We start from the raw sequence: 14342 nt of genomic DNA on the forward strand, positions 1-14342 counted from the left end.
TGTTGTTCCAGCCCTGGCATCAGCCATTTCACCAAGAAGCCCTGTCTCTTTTAGTAGAGTGGCATTTAGAAACCAAGATCTGGGTGCAAAACATGCTCATTGCTTGGATACTACTGCTTCTAGCCTCCTCTATTAGAAAAAGGAAATTTATACACATTGATACCACTGTTTCTCTCTCTCTCTCGTTCTACGTATGTATATATGTATATGTGTGTATATGTGTGTGCGTATATACATACGTATATATACATGACACACATATTCATTTATAACCATGAGTACACACCAATACCTCCAATTCCCATTTCCTGTCACAGAATTCATTATATCTTTCTCCCTTTCCATATTTGTACCTTCCTTCTCTGACCATAAGAAATCTGGCTTCCATTATCTCAATATATTATTCGCTCAGTCCTCCTATATGTAGCCAGTGTTACTGGGCTGCCTTCCTGCCCTCTTGGGCCTGCATAATGGCTTCCACTGAAGAGTAAATAAGAGACAGGATAGAGGGAGGGAGGAAGGAAAGAAGGAAGAAAGGAAGGGAATAACACATTTTTAAATTTAAAAATAGATTCTTTTGCAGATATTGTTTATGTATAGGTATTATAGAAGTGAAGTTATGGAATTGGAGTTTATTAATTTTTCTCAGATCTTGAATGAATATTCTGTTACTTTGTGTTTATATATTCATTCACAGTACTTAATGGTAACAGGCATTGGGTGTCAAAGACAAATGAGACATAGTCAACAAAGAACTCAGACTTTGATAAGGCAAGCAAACATGTTAACAATTCCTGTCATAGTGTGATAAGGGTTACAGAGAAGGACCATCAAGAGTTCCAGGAGCACAGAGGAGACCAATAGCTTTGGACAGAGGCGGCTGAATGATTTTCTTCTTTAAGGGTAAGAATCGACATGCTAGAAGGTTAATTTCCAGTTGGCCTTTGGAATTCTGTCTTTTTCCTTAATCTTCTTTTTTCTCTGCCCTATCTTTCTCTAGAAGGCCAGAGAAGGTCAGAAGACAAAGTCTCCCTCCACGGGCAGTTAGGACAGTTACTGAGCAACAGGAAACACGGCTGTTCCTTCAAGGCCTGGTGTCCTCCCAGCCCCGAGGGTGGGAGCCTTTGGCATATTTTGAGTGTAGCTTCTGACTGCAATGGATCAGAATTTTATCCTATTTAACACCATATAATTCTTTTGAATACTATGTATTTTTCAGTGATTTTAAAGCCACTATTATAAAAGTTCTTATATTATCAAATAATGCTAATATTCTAGAATTTTTGTGCAAATCAATTGTCATTATATATAGTTAATGGACTTATAGACAGATCACGTCAATTTTTATTTTTTTCGTTAAAGTGCTCTTCATTGTATAAAGTCTCTTTAAAACATGCTTATTAGTTAAGCCTCTCAACAATGTGGAAATGTGGGTTGGTTTTATTATTCTCCAATTAAAGCTACTGCTCCGTGGCTTCCAAGGAAGGAAGTGAAGGCATTTGGAGAACTTGACCCAGTTTTACATGATGCAAGTGGAATAAATAAATCCCCATGAATGAATCTTGACCTGCTTTCTGCCCCAAGTCATCTGAGAGATAAATATACCCCCTGCTCTAATAATGAGTCTCAGATTCTAGCTCAGAAAGCCATTGTGCTTTCTCAGCATTGGCCTTCAAAAACTTGGAAAGCTCAGTTTTCAAATAAAATCAATTTACAAGGAAAAAAATATTCTTTGAGATTACAAAAAAGGCAATAGTAAAGTAATAAAAAATCTGTTAAAACTACCTTTCTCCTTGTGTTGCAGAAATCGACAACTCTTTAAATATATTAAGCATATTATACCCCCCATTATGTATTTGACAGTATTAAGATATTCCTTACAACTGCAGTTGTCTGTCTATATTTGATGTGGAGCGTGGTTGCTGAATCACATCTTGACAGGGATCTCAGGCCTGTTGAAAGCTGGTTGAAACTCAGGATGGAGTCTGCATGAGAGGCCCATATCATTATGTCTTGCACACGGCACAGTGACACTTTCCTTATAGCTTACAGGTTCACAGAGCACATTCATGTGTCGCTTAACGACAGGAATACATTCGGAGAAATGCATTGTTAGACGATTTTGTCATTGTGCAAACATCATAGAGTGTACTTACACAGCCTACATGGTATAGCCTACTACACACCTGGGCTATATCATATAGCTTATTACTCCTAGGCTACAAAACTGTACAGCATGTCACTCTACTGAATACTGTAGGCAATTGTAACACAGTGGTAGGTGTTTGTGTCTCTAAAACATATCTAAACATAGAAAAGGTACAGTAAAAATAAGGTAGAAAAGATAAAAAATGGTACCCCTGTAGAGGCACTGACCATGAATGGAGCTTGCAGGACTAGAAGATGCTCTGGGTGAGTCAGTGAGTGAGTGGGGAGTGACATCACTGTTCCCTACATTAGACTTTATCAACACTGTACACTTAGGCTACACTAAATTTATAAAAAAATATTTTTCTGGGGCCAGCGTGGTGGTGCAGTGGTTAAGTTTGTGAACTCTGCTTCTGTGGCCCAGGGTTCGCCAGTTTGGATCCCGGGGGCGGACTTACACACTGCTTATCAACCCATGCTGTGGCAGGTGGCCCGCATATAAAGGGGAGGAAGGTGGGCACAGATGTTAGCTCAGGGCTAATCTTCCTCAGAAAAAAAAATATATATATTTTTCTTTCTTCGATAATAAATTAACCTTAGCTTACTGTAACTTTTTTACTGTATAAACTTTTTAACCTTTTGACTCTTTTGTAATAACACTTAGCTTAAAACAGAAACACATTGTACAGCTATACAAAAATATTTTCTTTCTTTATATCCTTATTCTATAAGCTTTTTTTATTTTTTACTGTTTAAACTTTTTTGTTAAAAACTAAGACACATGTTAGCCTAGGCCTACACAGGGTTGCGATCATCAGTATCACTGTCTTCCGCCTTCACACCTTATCCCACTGGAAGGTCTTCAGGGGCACTAACACGCATGGAGCTGCCATCTCCTGTGATAACAATGCCTTCTGGAACACCTCCTGAAGGACCTGCCTGAGGCTCTTCTTGAGGAGGTGTCACTCTTTTCAGAAATATGTCCATGGTGGTTTGCTTGGTTTCTTTCTTATCTTCATCATAGATTAGCTTGTAAGCAGATAATGTGCCATAAACATTCCTCTCTATTAATGAAGACATATGGTGTTATGATGGCTGTGACATCGCTAGGCGATAGGAATTTTTCAGCTCTGTTATAATCTTATGGGACCGCTGTCATATATGCAGTCTGTTGTTAACCGAAATGTCATTATGTGGCACGTGACTGTAAACTCAAAATCTCTGAGTAGTCACATAAGAGACTATTGGCATGTTGAGAGCACCCAGGTCTCAGTTTGCAACTCATCTCTGTATGTCTAGAACCTGCCACAGTCATCACCTTAGAATCCTGTCTTAGTGTAGGTACGATGAACTCCCATTACTTACTTTTGATCTGGGTGATTTTACAACCAGAAAGTCACTGCTACTTTCAAAACTAGAAAGTCACTAAGTCCAGCCCAGTCAGCTTGTTCATTCTTTTGGAGTTTTCTTCCTATTCACTTTGGTTTCACTCATAACTCTGGTAAAAATGATAAATGTCGTGTGAGTAGATGATAATTTTTGAAAATCTGTTTTCAAGCTCTCAAAGGAAGCTACTCTTCTGAAATTTCCCTTCTGGATTGCTTTAGTCAGAAGAATACTATGATAAATATTTTCACAATTCTTTTTTCAAGCATAATTATTCAGCAAATTATAATACTAACATTATTATAGAGAGTCTTAGGAAATAGGTAATAAGGCGTAGTATTTTGTATTTAGTGATAGAAACATTAAGGCTGACAACAACAAGTGATTTTAAAACGATTAAATTCCAGCTCAACTAGTCTTTTGGCAAGCATTTACTAAAGGCACTTGAGGAAACAGCAGCAGTAATGACAGCAATAATAAAACATAGCAGGATAGACTTGCCTCTTTAATGGCCATGACTCTTGTGCAATGTGTATAATTAACAATCCATCGAAACCACTGGAGGAACATCCTGTAAATGGTTTAGGGAGACCTTTGTCCTCAGATTTACTAACTAACGATGTTCTGTAATGATTTGGTAAATCATTGTTTTCTATTGATTTTAAAATATTTGGAAATATAGAGTTAAAAATATAAAGTCTGACAGAGGACTTGGAGTTGGTACCTTTTCATTTAAATTCTTTGCCATAGCTCCCAGCGTGTTCTCAGCATCCGTGGAATGCTGGAGGGTCTATCTCTCAGTGTATGAGAGAAGAGCCAACGATAAATTTTTGTTTTGAAATCCAGCAATTTCATAAGCCTACTGAAACTGTGTTCATCATTACTAAACTCTACTGGTATAAATATTACATGACAAATAAAATTATGGCTTACTGGTAAATCAATTCATTCGTTTGAACTTTTGTAACACAAAGATCAAGAAACAATGCAGTGTGCATTTCTTTCTGCTAAAGAATATCTAAAGTAAATGTCTTTTTAAATTATAATATCTGCAATCGTATAAATGTTATAGGTCTTTAAAAATGTAAAATTTTGAGGAATAAAATTTGTATGAGGTGTACCAACTCACAGTGGCAGTAAATATGACTGCTAAACTGAAATAGGAGAGTCTGGCTGAGGACTTGTTGAGAATAAGTTTGTAAAATATGTTTTCAAGAAAAAAAAAGTAAAGATAGATTCAAAGTAGTTTTTTTTGGTATGGTTTCAATTTAAATAAAAAACAACAAGAAGCCACGTCTTAGTACCTTCCCCCTGAGATATTGTACACACAGAGGTTCATTTAAGGATGTTCCTAGCACAGAGATTCTCAAACATATTTGGTTCATGACACATTTAGTGTCCCAGTTATTTTTTCGTGGAGACCCTAGGACAAAAGAAACATCTGATGGTTCTGTTTATTGAGTAGCCCCAAATTTAATAGTAGTATTGTATTAGTAGTTTGTGTAGCGTCTGGCAGATGCACCTGTGCTTCCCTCAAAATTTAAAAAGATTCCGTGACCCTCCTGTATGTTTACAGCAGCCAGCACAGTGTGGGATCCATGGTCCAAGCAGCATTAATGGCAAAACACTGGTAATGACTCAAATGCTCGTTAATTGGAGGATGTTTAAAGGATAGTGTGTCTGTGTAATGGAACACTATGTAGAAATTAAAAAAAAATTGAGGTGATCTATATGTACTGATTTAGAAAGTTCTCCAATACATGTCATTGAGTGAAACTTGGAAATGTGCAGAGGAATAGCTATATAATATGGTACCATTTAAAATACATACATGTATATGGAAAGCCAAACTGTGTATATCTATACAAACATACACACGAATATATATATCTATTTTGTATATACACATATTTTGGGCGTTGTGGGTGGCACACACGTTTTGTACTGGTCCTTGAAGCTCCCTGCTGTGTTCAGAGTGCTCCCACCCTGTGCAGGCCGCTCTGACATTTGGAGTGGGTAGCCCAGGCTTCCCCCTCAATAGTTGCCTTTTCCCTTTTTCCGAAACTGCTATGTCTGCCTCTGCATATTCCATTCGCTTCTCTTCCCTACTTTTTTAAATAATTAAGAAAATGTTAAAAAGGAATTAAATTGTAAAGGAAGTAAATTTAAAGTTATGCTCTGTAGGACTTTCCTGATGATAGAAGGAAATCACTTAAAATCTTAAAACCTTCCCAACGAACCCTCAGTTTGGAGCCTCCTTTCCTAACTCAGTTTTCCTGACCTCAGCTTCACACTTTTCTCTCAAAGAACCGCCTCCTCCTTCCAGCCTTTCCTGTGAGGGTCTCTTAATATGTTACACAGGAAACTCCCAACCCTGCTGAGTATGCAGCCTGATTCACTGCAGGATCTCTCCTCCCTCCACAGTCCATCTCTCTGTTCTTCCTTAGTGTGTTTTCCATATGCCAGGCCTCTTGTACAAGGCGGGGAAGGGTTTTCTTGGTCAATCATTTCCATCACAATTTCTCAACAATGGATTTTTGCACATGTTCTCCATCTACCAGGCACACACACTTGTTTCTGCTTTAGGGCTTTTGCTGGAGCTTATTTCTGGCATGCTGTCAATATCACATTCTCGCAGAGGCCTCTCCCAGCATCCCCGTTTAAGAAGTCTCCCAGGTAGGGTTGCCAGATAAAATACAGGATGCTGAGCTCAATCTGAATTTCAGGTAAGCAATGAATAAGGTTTTGTAAAAGTATGTCCCAAATATTGCATGAGACTTATTTATACTAAAAAATTATTCGTTATCTGAAACTCAACTTTAACTCGGTCTCCTGTGTTTTTATTTGCTAAACCTGGTAACCCTACTTCTAGTCATTTTCCAGTGCAACAGTGCTGTAATTTTCTCCTTGCACTCACTACTAAGTGATGTTCTCTTGTTTATGTAGGTGTTTGTGTGTTTAACGCCCCTCTTCCTCCACAGGGATGTGGGGTCCATGAGAGCAGGAACGCTGTCTGTCTTGTTCCCCACTGTGGTCCCAGCACCTAGGACAATGCCTTCTGTACCCTAGATATTTAGTACACTCTCTTGAGCGGTTGAATACACATCTTCCAAAGACAAATGTTAGTTCTCAAGGATAACGCTTTTTAACTGAAATATTTTCTTTCTGCTTTGTATTTTGTAAGGAACCTGACCTTTCATGGAGTTCTATTGTCACGTAATTATAGACAGCACAGTTTATCCTTTACTGCTCCCAATTGTGCCTTTCAGAACTTCTAGAATAAGAAAAGAGTCATGTAATCCTGTTACAGAAAGAAAAGCTTTGAAAAAACCATTCTAAAAAGCCCCCTAAACCCTATTATGTTAAGTAATGTTGATGAAGAGAAGGGAAGTCGTGTACTTTACCAATTATATATATTTTAACCATTTTTTAAAACTTTAATAAAAAACATTCAAGATTGTATCAAATTTTGATTCATAGGAAACTGTCAACACATTGGGTTGCCCTGGGGTTAACTTTAAATGGTTTTTGGCAAAAATCTAACAATAAAGCTTCTCTTCTCTATCCATGCATATTTTGAACTTATTTGTGAATGTGGTATTCTATGAAATTTATGAATTTTTTAAGAAAGTAATCGGCTTTCTGGTTGTTTAAGGAAAGGTAAATTAATTGCGTTTGTTGTTCATCGTAGCAAATAATTTTTTTTCTGAGTATATATTTCCTTGGAATATAAGTTCCACAGAATGTTACTCTTATTGATAGAATATAAAGCTCTATATGGTCTTTTTCACAACAAGTTTCCACATCTTCTTTGGATAAAGTTGACTAAGTGGTCTTCAGACAGAATGATGAGTAAAATTAACAGTTGAGTAATTATGAGGGGAATCTAATCAGTATGACCTGATTTTGTGTAATCCAGACCTCCTTTTTCTTAATTCCAGATATAGGGATCAGAGTATTTTAAATTACATAACAGTTTTTGTCTTTGGGTTTTTTTGTGTGAAGAAGATTGGCCCTGAGCTAACATCTGTTGCCAATCCTCCCTTTTTTGCTTGAGGAAGATTGTCTCTGAGCTAAGATCCATGCCAGTCTTCCTCTATTTTTTGTGTATGGGACACCTCCACAGCATGGCTTGATGAGTGCTGTGTAGGTCCACACCCAGGATCTGAACCCGTGAACCCCGGGGCCACCAAAGCAGATAATGTGAATTTAACCACTACAGTACTGGGCCGGCCCCCTAAAATGCACTCTTTATTTATATGAAGTCTAAATTGGTGGTGGTAGTTGTGTGTATGTATTGAACTAAAAAAGTACATGATTGAAATGTTTGATAGATTTTTAACTCTCCAGTTAATTTGTATGTTGCAAATGTGTAACATATCAATATTTTGCTTTCAAAACACAGATCTCTGTTGGACACTGATAGTCAAAGCATCTAACTATCACGATAGTCAGAAATCCCAGCCAATATTAACTGGGGCTGTCTGATTTTGCAGCCTCTTTCCGAGCAGCTGCTAAAGGTGGGTCAGCAAATTAGAGGGCCTCCCTTCCTCAGTTTGTGAGAGCAAGCAGGTTTTGATCGAAGGAAACAAGGAAAAACAGGAGGCTGCCCAGATATTGTGAAGAGTGACATTGGTCTCCAGCAGAGTTCCTCATGGGCGTGTCTCATCCTCTTTTGTGCTTAGTGTGTGTGTGTGCGAGTGTGCACACTGGCTGATGAAACCCCCTTCCTGTTGAACTGGGACGGAACTAAGTGGGGAGGGTGTAGCTTTGGAGGGTTCTGAAATCTAAGAACAAGCTTCCTTTCCCACCACTTTCCGCTGAGTCAGTTCACTGCAGAGTGCCCCGCAGGATCTAGAGGCCTTTGTGTTCTGATGATTTTACTAGCTACAAAAGCCACACCCTCGTGCTACACAAACAGAACACTTTGTCCTTCCAGGAGGTCCGACTTTGACCACAGCCCCGTGATTTCAAAGCTGCCTCACGGTGGCTTGCCTATTGCGATGTAAAGTGTTGGGCCAGTGCGTGTCTCCAGTTATAATGCAGATTCTTACCCTTGCTAGCTCTGGGGCTCACAGGCTAGTGGAAGCTTTAATCACTTAAAACAGGCTCAGAAATCTGTTTATTACAACACACACAAAAGAAAAAGCCCAATGACAGTGAGAAAGAAATGGAATAACGTGTTTTGATTTAGAAAAATTCATGCTTTTATTTTTTAACAACACGTATTCATTTATCACAAATACGCACTTATATGTTAGGATCGTACATGATCCATGGTCTACAGGCAGCTATAGGAAAGAAGTGATGGAGTGGAGGAGGGCTGAGCCTGGAGACTGAGCTTCAACTGGCAACCTCAATCTCCTGCTTCGCAGCACAGCAACAATCCTCTTTATGAGATTTTAATCATATTCCTATTCTCCCCAAACCCTACTACAGGCTCAAATGCATCTTACATAATATTATATTCTGAACTCAAGAGGATAGATAATATAAAACTCCCTTCTATTGAATGGTGACTACAGGCGCTCTGCCAAATGCCATGTTCATTTTCGTGTTTAATATTAGACATAACTCTGTGAAGTAACTTCTATAATCCTCTTTTCACTAATGCGGAAAAGGAGCCTTAGAGGTGTTAATCTCTAGACATGGTCACTCAGTTAATAATGGGAAGAACTGGGGTTCTCACAAGGCCCAGTAGACTCCAGAGCTTAGGATCTTAACCACAATGACATTCAGCCCATTAACTGCACCAGCCTTTGCATTAAGAAGAGCTTGGGGCTGCGGTCCCATCAAACTGGGGGCCAGAGAGGAACGATGTTGATAAATATTACCAGGCAGCTAAGCACCTCCCCACATTGGCCTAAGAAGCCCTCTCCTACCCTTGGCCAAATCAACATTGCCTTTTCTATTGCTTTGCAGCCTTCATAAAGCAATTTGGGATGTCATTTTTGCTCCAGCCAAGCAGACCCTATGAAGTCTCCCTTTTCACTATCAGACCCCCCTCACCATCGTCCATCAAGCTATATCCTAAGCCTTCTGCAAAGTGAATCTCACAAAAATGTATTATTGACGTTGTTCTAAAGTCTCACACTTAGACTAACTCTGCCAATTTCAGTCATTACAAGAAATATTGTAAAACAAACTACTCTTGCTTTTTTTCTTAATGAAACCAATTCAATCTGAGGCGTTTTAAAAAAAATTTTGGTTTATGTATGCTTATGTTTTTATTTTTTATTTTGATATGTGACTTTAACATCAGCCAAAAAAGAAAACAATACAAATATCGTCCATTTGGTGAGCCCTCCAAATAAATACCAATAATTCTATTTTTTCATTTTGTTTTACTTTTTGTAAGATTGAGCCGATTTGATGGTTCCTTCTGGAAGCACTGTATTCTTGTGGCTTCTGCAGCACACAGTCATCTGGTTTTCTTTCTGCCTCACTTGCTCTCCTTTGCTAGTTTTTCCTTCTCTACTCAACTGCTCGGTGCTGGGTGGCTTGGATTTGACTTTGATCTCTGTCTCCATCCATTCTCTATCCCTTTCTGACCTCATCCAGCCCCATGAATTTAAAAACCATCTCTATGCTGATGAGTCTAAAATTTCCATCTTCAGTCCAGACGTCTTCCCTAGTTCCAGATGTCTAGTCCACATCTCCCTCCATATGTACAATTACAATGTTTGTCACATGTATAAGGAGGGACTTTTAATTTTCTTTCAAAACTATTTCTCTCCCAGTCTTGTCCATCTTAGTTAATTAAACTACTGTCTACCCTGTTGTTCAAACTACTTCATAGTTTCTTGTTTCTGTACCTCTCCACATCTCTTTCATTCTTTTCTCTTTCTAGAGACTAGCTCTTCTGCTATATATTTCTTCCCAGTGCTTGCAGCCAGGAGAAAGGAACTGAAACTTCTGAATCCCGACTCCAGCCCTGGCTTGGGAAAGAGGGTCATTTGAGTGAGCTCTTGTTAGCTGTCTGCCCTGATCCACACAGCCAGAATGGGACTAAGGGCATATTCTATAATCAGGCCTCAGGCCTGGTTACGAGTAGGGTGATTTCCAGAGAAGGGGATTTGTGGTACTTGGGTTGGGCAAACATCCTAATAATGTTAACTGTACAGTCTTACCAAGTTTTCAATAATTTTTATATTCATGACCCCCTTGACTTGAACACTCATGTACAGAAGTAGAAAGAATCATGGTTTTATCAATGATTGTAGTCAAAAAGACTTCTTTTTCTGCTCCATCATTTCCTCTTTTTCCTAATTGATTAAGAAAGAACTCAGACTATATGATTTCCTGACTCTCCTTGACATAAGCTCTTCCTCTAAGCTCAGCCCAGCAAGGTTTGTTTCATTTTATTTCTTCACCAAATGTGCATGCCTAGTTTAGTCTACCAGCTCTTGCCAAGTAGCCTTTTGGGGGTAATCAAATGTACTAAGAGTGCTGGTGACTAAGTATCCTTGAATTCAACCAGAGTCTGTTAAAATGGACTTAATTATAACTTTTATAATATGATTCTGAGTAATTGGGAAAACATGCCTAACTACTGGAATTCCCCAAAAGAAAAGAAATCTAATGAGAGAAAAAAATAGAGCAAATACTCTTAATTTTGACAATTCAATGAGAGTCTGGTGGATGGTATTCACATTTCCTTCAGCCAGGATCTTGATCCATGACAAGTCAGTGCATCACTGAAGGTAAAGCTAGATTGTACTATGATTTATCTTTCTAAAAGAATGTGGTGTTCATGCCAGAAAAGAGGGAGAGGAGCCTCTGTCTTCATGAACTAGAATTATTCACCGTATTTCTTACCTCATCAATCTCTCAATAGTAATTTTCAAACGGAAGTCTACTGGTTGTTTTTTGCTGGGATGGGCCTTCCTGTCTAGCAATGCAGCTATTTCCATTTAATAATTACATAATTGTTATGGAAATTCCCTTTTAAAAGCATTGCTTAAGAAAATTGTGCAACATTTCTCCCCCAACTTCCTAAAGGATACATAAGTCACACCAAGGATAAATGATGTGAAATTTCTTTTCTGGGACATTGTTGCCATTAGAGAGAAATGAAAGCAATGTTTTAGTAGCCTTTTGCTTCACAGAATAAATATCACCCTTGTCATTCTCATGAATTGATTTTTGCCTATTTGACGACAGAATTCTTCACGTTATAGCTAAATTGTTTTGATTACTCAAAATGTCACAATATGAAAGATGGTACAACTATAATTTCCTCACCTTTCTGTCTTTATCTGATCCAAATTATACACTAAAACTGAGAAAAACAAGTCCATGGATAATGGAGATATTCACAAACAAATTAAAACTGGAGAATTAAAAAAAGGATGAGTCATAAAATATATTTTGTGTTAGATAAGATTTGTTTATTCTCATGAATGATATTTCCACCGGTTTTCAAGCAAGCCAATTACAAATCTTTGGTAGAATAAAAGAGACTATGGAGAAGATTCAGATAGGGGTCCCTGCTCTGCCTTCTTCATTGTTTTCTTCAACTGCTATTCCATTGCTGAAAAAAATGGGGAAGCGTCACTGATAAAGCTTCAGAATTTCCCCAAAAGGAGAGAGTTAGAAACTCTTCTCAGAACACTTGCTTTGGATAAAGAGTTCTGTGATCAGATGAGTTTGGGGATCACTGTTGTATACATATTCCATGGTTTCAGCCGTGGCCCAGACCTCTTCTTCAGAGCCAGTCCCATTCAGCCAGCCTCCTTTGTAAGGTGTCCTCCTGGAAGTTCCCCAGGCGATTCAAACTGCAAAACTGAACTCACAGTTTTTTCTCTCCATATCTGCTTTCCTCCATTCATTTCCTGCCAGCAGTCTTGTTGCCCAAGTCAGAAAACTGGTGTTCATCCCATATACCTCTATATCACCCACTCCTCTCCACTCGCTTGATCAAAGTCATCAGTTCTTTTTATTTCACACCTTCTGATCTCTCTGACAGCCGTTCTTTTTCTCTATTGTCAATCAGGCCACTGTCCTGGCTCTTGTTTGGTTGGCTTGCATTCGTTCTCCTCCACTTCCTCCAATTCCTCCTTCACACTATTGACACAGATTTCCTAAGCAAATCTGCCCCACTGAGTCCCTTATTTAAAATATTTAAGTGGTTTCCCTTCAAGATAAAGTTCCTACCTCTGCTCTTTCCCTCTTAGATTCCCTATCTCCCTTACATGAACCCTGTGCCTCGCAGCTTCCCTGCAGTTGATGCTCTCTCTTTCCATTGCTGACTGTACGTACTGTTTTGCTGAAAACATCCTTCCCACCCTTGTGTGACTGGCCGGTTCCTCCTCACTTAAGGCGCAGCTCATGTGCAACTTCCCTGACACTTCTGTCTCCCCTTCTCTGAATAATGCGCCCCTCTTTTATCCTTCCTAAGCACCTAGTACATAGCTCTGACATAACACTAAAAGGCAACATGATACTCTATCACTGAAAGAGTATTGCCATTGGAGTCACATTGAATTGTGGGTCTACCATTTATTAAATATAAACCCAGAATATAGTTTAACCTCAATATACCCCAATTTTTCATCTGTAATTAATTATGGTGATAATACCTGCTATATGGAGACTATATAGGTTTTGACTAAAATAAAGTATATAAAGCATAAAAAAATAGCGCCTGGTATGATAGGCGAATGTAGTTGCATCTCCCCCATACCTGTGGATGTATTGTGTTCTTGGGGTTCTCAGGGCTGGGAACAGAATTGGTCTTCAGAAATGCCATCAGCATTTGATGCTATTGCCAACTTCTTCTAACAGATACTTTCCTGGGGCCAGCCAGTAGCGTAGTGGTTAAGTTTGTGTGCTCCGCTAAGGTGGCCTTGATCACTGCTTCACTAGCCTGGATCACAGGCGTGGACCTAGACACTGTTTATCAAGCCATGCTGTGGCAGGTGTCCCATATATAAAATAGAGGAAGATGGGCATGGATGTTAGCTCAGGGCCAATCTTCCTCAGCAAAAAAGAGGAGGATTGGCAGCAGATGTTAGCTCAGGGCTAATTTTCCTCAAAAAAGAATTAAAAAAACTAACATACACTCTCCTGTCTTGAATTTCCTGACACAGTTCTCATCTATGTTCCTCCTACCATTCTGGCTGCTCTTTTTTTGTGTGTGAGGAAGATTTGCCCTGAGCTAACACCTGTGCCAATCTTCCTCTACTTTGTATGTGGGATGCCTCCACAGCATGGCTGATGAGAGGAGTGGGTCTGCACCTGGGATCCGAACCGGTGAACTCCTGGCTGCCAAAGCAGAACATGTGGAACTTGAACCACTCGGCCACCGGCAGGTCCTGGCTCTTTTTCTACATATTTTGCTGGGTCATTTCTCATATATGAAATGGAGGAAAAACTTTTCCTCTATCCTCTTAGGTTAAATCTCAGAGGCATATGAATTAAGCTGGCAAGAGACAGATTCACAGGAGAAAAGGCAGAAAATCTTATTTTTAATTTTACATGCATGGGGGCTCCACAGAAAAGAAGTGAAAACTCAAAGAAGCAGTTAGACTTGGGGGTGTAGATACCATTTTAATAGAGGGTGATAAATTGTGGGAAGGTGACAAGGAAAAGTATGGTAAATCAGGGTTGATTAGTAAGGTTTGTTACGCAGACTCACCTCGTGCTGTCTCTGGCCTTGCTGTGGGAGAGGGGAACACCTTTACAAATGGAAATTATGCCCTGCTTTTAGGCAGAAAGGGCTAAGGCAGAGAGCTTTTTCTGTGTTTGCTATTTCTCACCTGCCTTCAGCTCAAAGTAATCTTTGTGCCAAAGTAGCATATTTTGTG

General features: G+C 39.1%; 1 long non-coding RNA gene across 1 annotated transcript in view; it reads left to right on the forward strand.

Moving 5' to 3' along the window:
* The first annotated feature begins 829 nt into the window (after window positions 1–829).
* Window positions 830–14342, forward strand: part of LOC111773180 (uncharacterized) — a 54105-nt gene continuing 40592 nt past the window's right edge. Inside the window, exon 1 of the long non-coding RNA XR_011437825.1 lies at window positions 830–903. This is a non-coding gene — a long non-coding RNA (uncharacterized lncRNA). The remainder of the gene's footprint in view (window positions 904–14342) is intronic.

Source organism: Equus caballus, chromosome 4 (genome assembly GCF_041296265.1).
Source record: "Equus caballus isolate H_3958 breed thoroughbred chromosome 4, TB-T2T, whole genome shotgun sequence".
Lineage (NCBI taxonomy): Eukaryota > Metazoa > Chordata > Mammalia > Perissodactyla > Equidae > Equus > Equus caballus.